Consider the following 6,537-nt stretch of genomic DNA (forward strand, 5'->3'; position numbering starts at 1 on the left):
GGATTGTTTCTAAGGCTGTAGAAAATAACTACATAAGAGACATTCACAAGCTGTTTTGGACAGAATAATAAGCATCAGATGATTACTGGGATTCAGCCTCCTGGATCCAAAGACTTCTGCAACTATAAAAAGCAAATGAGTTCAGAAGATCTGATGGAAGTAATGAACGTGTTTCTCTCTGTGCATGAGTGCAAGCATGATGACACACTAGCTGACCTCTCCAGTTTCACTCCAGAAGGAACGGCACATGGACAGAGTGGAGACAGACAGAGCAGAACTGTGAGGATCGACTGTGGAACCAGGTGAGACGGTTTGAGCTTCATGTCTGAGGATCTGACTTCAGGATGGATCCATGTCAGAGGTTTGGTTCTGTGGGAATGTTCCGGTGGAAAACCGTACGCATGTTTGAAGTGTCGTCAAAAACTAAACTGCAGCGAGAAGCCAAACCAGCTCCTCTATCGGCTCACCGCTCTGGACCTCAGACTAGAACCAGGAGCGTGGGATGAGGATGTGATGGTTTCACAGCTGTCTGTAGGGTTAACCTGCTCAGGTGTGCTCCAACACCTGAGCTGCTGGGTCACCTGCAGTTTTCCAGGTGTCACCGCTCCCAGCAGGTGTGGTCTGCTGAGGATCCAGGCCTGCATGGGACTGACTTTTAATAGTTAAAGGTTCAGCCGTGAGCCTCAGGTTGGGTTTTATAAGCAGAGCGTGGTCTCAGTATTTATAGGGCAGCTGACGGCTGGAGAAGCTGATCAGGGTTCAGATATTAACAACTGCTACAGTTTAAATTAGCTCGCTGCATGAAAGGCAGCATCAGGAAAAGGTTAATATCCTGCCAGAGGAAACGGGACTCAGTCTCATGGATTAACACTGCATTCAGGGAAGTTTGTAAACCAGGAGCACCAAATCCTGACTACGGACAGCTTCAATATCCCACAGGTCTGATTTCTGAGCTTCAGCTGTGCTTCTAGATCTACTGGGCCCAGCTATTAACAAACCCACTCACACCTCACCTGGGCAGGTGAGCAGTCTCAGAGTTCCTCTCTTCTCCCCTGAGAGGCTGTCAGACACACAGTCAGGTTTGTAGTTCAGTTCTGGGACATGTGATGAAATCGCCATTGTGTTGTCCACATCGGTGACTCAGCAGTTTGATAACCTATCAACCTATCACAACCCCCCCATCAGTGTTCAGCTGCAGAGCCGTCTTGAGTTTGGAATATTTCTCACTGACTGTATATGACAACTGGAGTAAGTGACTCACCCCCCCTCCCCCCATTGTTCAGAACAGGAAGATCCTGCTGGCTCCATAAACTTCTATTAGAAACAATCAGCTGTTATCAGTCGTTCTATTCTTGTTCAGAATAAACATTCTGGACGTGAAACCATTTTACCATCGTACTGATAATCCTCTTAATTTTCAGTATGTTTGTCTGTAGTTCAAGTTATTCAAGTTATAAATGGACCAATCGGATGTTTTAATAAAAGTAGGCGGTCTATGTGAAACATTCAGAGCGATTTATGGACGGATTCTCCCAAGCCTGCTTTCAATGGAAGTTGTGTGACCTTCCAACTAGTTCACTCCTCATTGGTGAGAGTGGTTGCCATAGAAACAATGACTCAGACCATTGACTGTATAATCGCTAGACAACATAGCTCCTCCCCCTTCATCTTCCAAGCTGGAAATATGTGCTGGCTCCACGAAGCCCAAATCCTACCAAGAAATTGACAGTAAATCCTTCAAATTTCTATTATAGAAGGGGCGTGGCCTTCAGACAAGCTCACTCCTGATTGGTGACAGTAGTTCCTCTAAAACGTGACTTAGGCTGATTTGGACCAATCACGGCTGTCAGGCTTCAAAGGACCGTAATGCAAAAACATTTTTTAAAAGTTTGGCCTTATTTTGCTATAGCCGAATGTACGGCGTTTCTTATGACATCACATCCTGTTTCATCCAGCGGTGATATATGTCTATGACTCAGACCGACTCGACCAATCACTGCTCGTCTGGTTCTAACATGGCAAAGTTTGTGTCAGGGAAAATGGTAACTGAATTGGCCCTATGTTGTTGGAACAGAAAGTAAACCGCCTTCTATGGGTGACATCACAATGGCTCAGTCCAATTCTCACATACAGTCAATGGTTTTACAACAGGCGCCTGTTTCTCTACAAACATAAATGTAGAACGTTGCTTCATTCCTCTGCTGGACTAGAGACAAGTTTTGGAAGATCATTTGAAACCTGACTTTGACAGGTGACATGTGACAGGTAGCTAGAGACTCTCATGTTTGATTGACACAGCACATCCAGTCATAGTACTGTCAGCAAAATGATGATGTCGTTATGGGTTTATATCTCTATAAGTGCTTCTGCCTCCTTACAAGTTTGTGTGTTTGCGTAGTTGTGTGTTGTTGTATGTTGCTGTGTCTGGTACTTTTTGCATATGTTTTCTCTTTGTCAGTTTGTGTGTCTGTGAGTTTGTTTGTGGCGTGCCGATCAGTTTGTGCGTCTGCATCAGTGTTGTGTACAGCAGAATTCAACACCCGAGTCCTGTTGAAATCACAAACAGCTGCAGCGAAGGCTCAGTGCTGGTAGAGTCACCGTCCTCCTTTCAGCAGAGACGAGGGACGACGAGCTCTGATCAATACTCTGATTGATACTCTGCATCGATACTCTGAATGATACTCTGCATTGATACTCTGATTGATACTCTGATCGATACTCTGATCGATACTCTGATCAATGCTCTGATCGATACTCTGATTGATACTCTGATTGGTACTCTGATTGGTACTCTGATCGATACTCTGATCAATGCTCTGATTGATACTCTGATCAATGCTCTGATTGATACTCTGCATCGATACTCTGATCTATACTATGCATCGATACTCTGATCAATGCTCTGATCGATACTCTGATTGATACTGTGATTGATACTCTGATCGATACTCTGACCGATAATCTGATTGATACTCTGATCAATGCTCTGATCAATACTCTGATCGATACTCTGATCGATACTCTGATTGATACTCTGCATCGGACAGGAATTGGAGTCTTACTCAAAGATAACCAGAAGGTAAAATCCATATATGTGATTTTTAAAACAGAAGAAAACTCTTCTTGCTGGTTTAACATAAAGACTCATTCCTGCTGATTGAAACGTGAAACTGCTAAGAGAATTTAAATTTCCTACTGTGGATGACTGAAGCACATCTTATGATCTTCTGATTCTCTTTCCTTCAATCTGCATGTTGAATTTTATCTCTGGGTTCATTTCTCTGCATATTTATAATGGAAAAGCATTAATGTTATTCCTTTAAATAAAGGAGTTGAGACTCAAAACACATCAGAAATACATCCAGATTATCAATAGTCGTTAAATTTATTATTTTAATCATCTCTTTACCATCTTTGTTATAACAGTATTTAATCTCAATGCCAGTCTGAGCTTAGAAAGAACTTTTCCAGGAAATCTGCTGACATCTTTCAGACTTTGAAAACATGTGAACTCGTAAAGTATTTTCCTGGACCTTACTAAAGTATTCTATATTAAATAACATCATTTGCTTGAGGATTAACTGTGTCCAATCACTCTTCATTACTATCAATAAGTCAAAATTTGAGATTCTTAAAGTACAGTAAAGAACAAAAGTACTCTGCTCTTGGACTCTGACTCATTTCCATATTTATTCATGATTTACTAAATTGCTGGTAAAAATGTGACATTTAACTCCATATGGATGATACTATAATCTCTGGCTGTTGGGAGAGTAAAGTAGTTCTGAGTTTTGGACCCTTAAAATTATATTTGTCTCACTACAGAAAATGTTAACATATTTTTTCAGTTGGAAATAGAACAATATGAATTTTTATTTGAAGTCTGATTATAAGTTTCAAGTTTCAAGTTGCAACAAACGTGTGTCGTTTATTTTTCTGTATATCCACCCAACAATAACAGTATCTCTACATGTTACATTTAGTGTCAAAAGTCTTTGGGAACATTTTCTTCTTATTTGTCACTTTTATTATTTCTATGGTCACATCTGTGAGATAAATAATGTTTTTAAATAACAACAATATTCCAGATAATTACATCATTTCAGGTTTACAAGTGTAGAAAAAAAGAATTTTATAAATGTCCTGCTGAGCTGTATTTTTATTTCTTCTCTCAGATTGTTCTCAAATCAAAATATAAATGTTTGATAATCCTCCAATCCTACATTTTATTGAAAATATCATCATTCTATCTGGTTCTATGTTGGTTGATGTTATTTCGACATGTTTTAAGTGCGATCAGAACAAAAGCTGATAGAAATTCATGTTGGTCACATGTAATACCTTCACAGAGACGCACATCTCTGCATGTCTGCAGATTTAATCTCTTCCCAGGATAAATGTACTTGTTGTTCTACAGGATATTTTAGGGGATAATTGTCAAAACAGGAATGGTTTGGTTCACTGAAAATGTTCAGAGCAGCCAGGTAGTTTCAGCTTTCAAAATAAGAGCGAATCTCTGGGTGAACGTATTTATAACATTACATGCAAATAGTCACTTTTATATTTTTGGCAACAGCTTCAAATAATTTGATCATTTTTTACTTTATTTTCCTGCAGATCAGACACAGTTATGATCAAAAACAAAGAGTGACGTTAGAACCTGGGCTGAGCTAACAGCAGCTCACTGACCGCAGGAGAAAACATCACAACAGAAAGAAGTTTGACTTTAATCTCAGACACGCTGGAATGTCTGACTTTAGATCTGTTTACAGGATTATGTGAGAACGGAAGTTTAGGAAACTTTAAACTGGTGAAATAGATCTTCTGCAGCTCCACGGCTCAAAGCTAAAGCTAATGCTAGTGTTAGCATTAGCACAGATTAAAAGAATAAAATCATAATTACCTTCATAATCAAACAAGCATCATTCAGTGAAGTTCTTGTAACCTTTATCTAACTTGAACCGGGTTGTCAGAGAGAAATAATCCACGACTCGTTTAATATCATATTAAATATTTAATATATATTTGGGGATCAGCTGAGCTGCAGATAGGATTACTGACATTTGTCCTCTGATTTGTAAATGATTTAAGAGAGGAAAAACCAAAATAATTAGGAAGAACATTTATAAAATAAATAGTTTTATTTTCAATTACAATTGTTTACTTCACCTTTGTTATTTACATAAAATTTTGTTTTCACTATCCACATTTACGGTCCTTCACCGTTTTGTATGACATCACGAGAAAAAAAAAGTCTATTAGGATGAACTTCCTTCTACCCACATTCTGCCTCCAATTATGTTGAAAATAATAATGTGATCTAATCTAATTCAATCTAATCTAAATTTACTCAAATAATCTTTCATGTTTATAAATATATGCATAAAAACAGTAAACTTTATATATTTACTCCTCCCAATTTTCTAAAGTGTTGTACAATAACAGAAAATGTTCAACATTATAATAAAAACTGAGAAATTCAAGTGGAGTAAAAAAATCAAACTAAAACCCGATTAAATTAGAATCAAAGTCGAGTTGAGTTTAAAATCCATTAGAAAGACTTTAGTTTCAGTGCAGATTTAAACCTGAATCATAATCTTTGGATGGAAACGCGTTCTGTCAGTGAGCTGCAGCAGCTGCACATGTTCTCCTGTGAAGATCTGAAACTTCCTCCATGAGTTCATGTCTGCAGCAGCTCAGATGAATGGTTGGAGGCCGACCGCTCACAGTTTAAAGTCGTAGTATGAACCAGAAGCTGGTAGAGATCAGCGATAATGATGCTGTTGTCTTCTGCAGCAGCATCCATGCTTGGAGGGATGATGGAGAGATGATCCACAGCGGTTCAACTGGAGCATTACAGTCCATGCAAGACTATCACAGTCCTTTAGGAGGTGAGTCTTCAGTCTCAGCTGATGGGAAGACCCCAGAGCAAACCTGCTGCTCCGACTGAGGGGGTTTTATGACCACATGGTCATGGCGGTCTGTAGGAATCAGTGCTGATCACTGATACGTCTCCATTCTCTGAGCTCTTTGTTCTCTCTAAAATTCTAATTTTAAAGAATCTTCCAACTTCACCTCCTCCTCTATCTTCACCTCCTCATTTATCTTTACCTCCTCCTCCATCTTCACCTCCTTATTTATCTTCACCTCCTCCTCCATCTTCACCTCCTCCTCATTTATCTTCACCTCCTCCTCCATCTTTACCTCCTCATTTATCTTCACCTCCTCTTTCATCTTCACCTCCTTTTTTATCTTCATCTCCTCATTCATCTTCACCTCCTCCTCAATTTTCACAAACTCCTCCATCTTCACCTTCTCATTTATCTTCGCCTCCTCTTTCATCTTCACCTCCTCTTCCATCTTCACCTCCTCCACCATCTTCACGTCCTCTTTCATCTTCACCTCCTCTTTCATTTTCACATCCTCCTCTATCTTCACCTCCTCTTCCATCTTCACCTCCTGATTTATCTTCACCTCCTCTTTCATTTTCACCTCCTGTTTCATCTTCACCTCCTCCTCAATCTTCACAAACTCCTC

The 6,537-nt window shown here is 39.5% G+C and overlaps 1 protein-coding gene across 2 annotated transcripts in view; it reads left to right on the forward strand.

Moving 5' to 3' along the window:
* Positions 1-224: 224 nt before the first annotated feature.
* Positions 225-6,537, forward strand: part of scn4ab (sodium channel, voltage-gated, type IV, alpha, b) — a 56,505-nt gene continuing 50,192 nt past the window's right edge. Inside the window, exons 1-2 of one of the 2 annotated variants that reach the window (XM_024262539.2) lie at positions 225-302; positions 5,797-5,891. The gene's annotated coding sequence lies outside the window, so the exon portion shown is untranslated. The remainder of the gene's footprint in view (positions 303-5,796; positions 5,892-6,537) is intronic. The other variant, XM_024262540.2, reaches the window with a different exon arrangement.

The sequence above is a fragment of the Oryzias melastigma genome, unplaced genomic scaffold (genome assembly GCF_002922805.2).
Source record: "Oryzias melastigma strain HK-1 unplaced genomic scaffold, ASM292280v2 sc00335, whole genome shotgun sequence".
NCBI classification, from domain to species: Eukaryota; Metazoa; Chordata; class Actinopteri; order Beloniformes; family Adrianichthyidae; genus Oryzias; species Oryzias melastigma.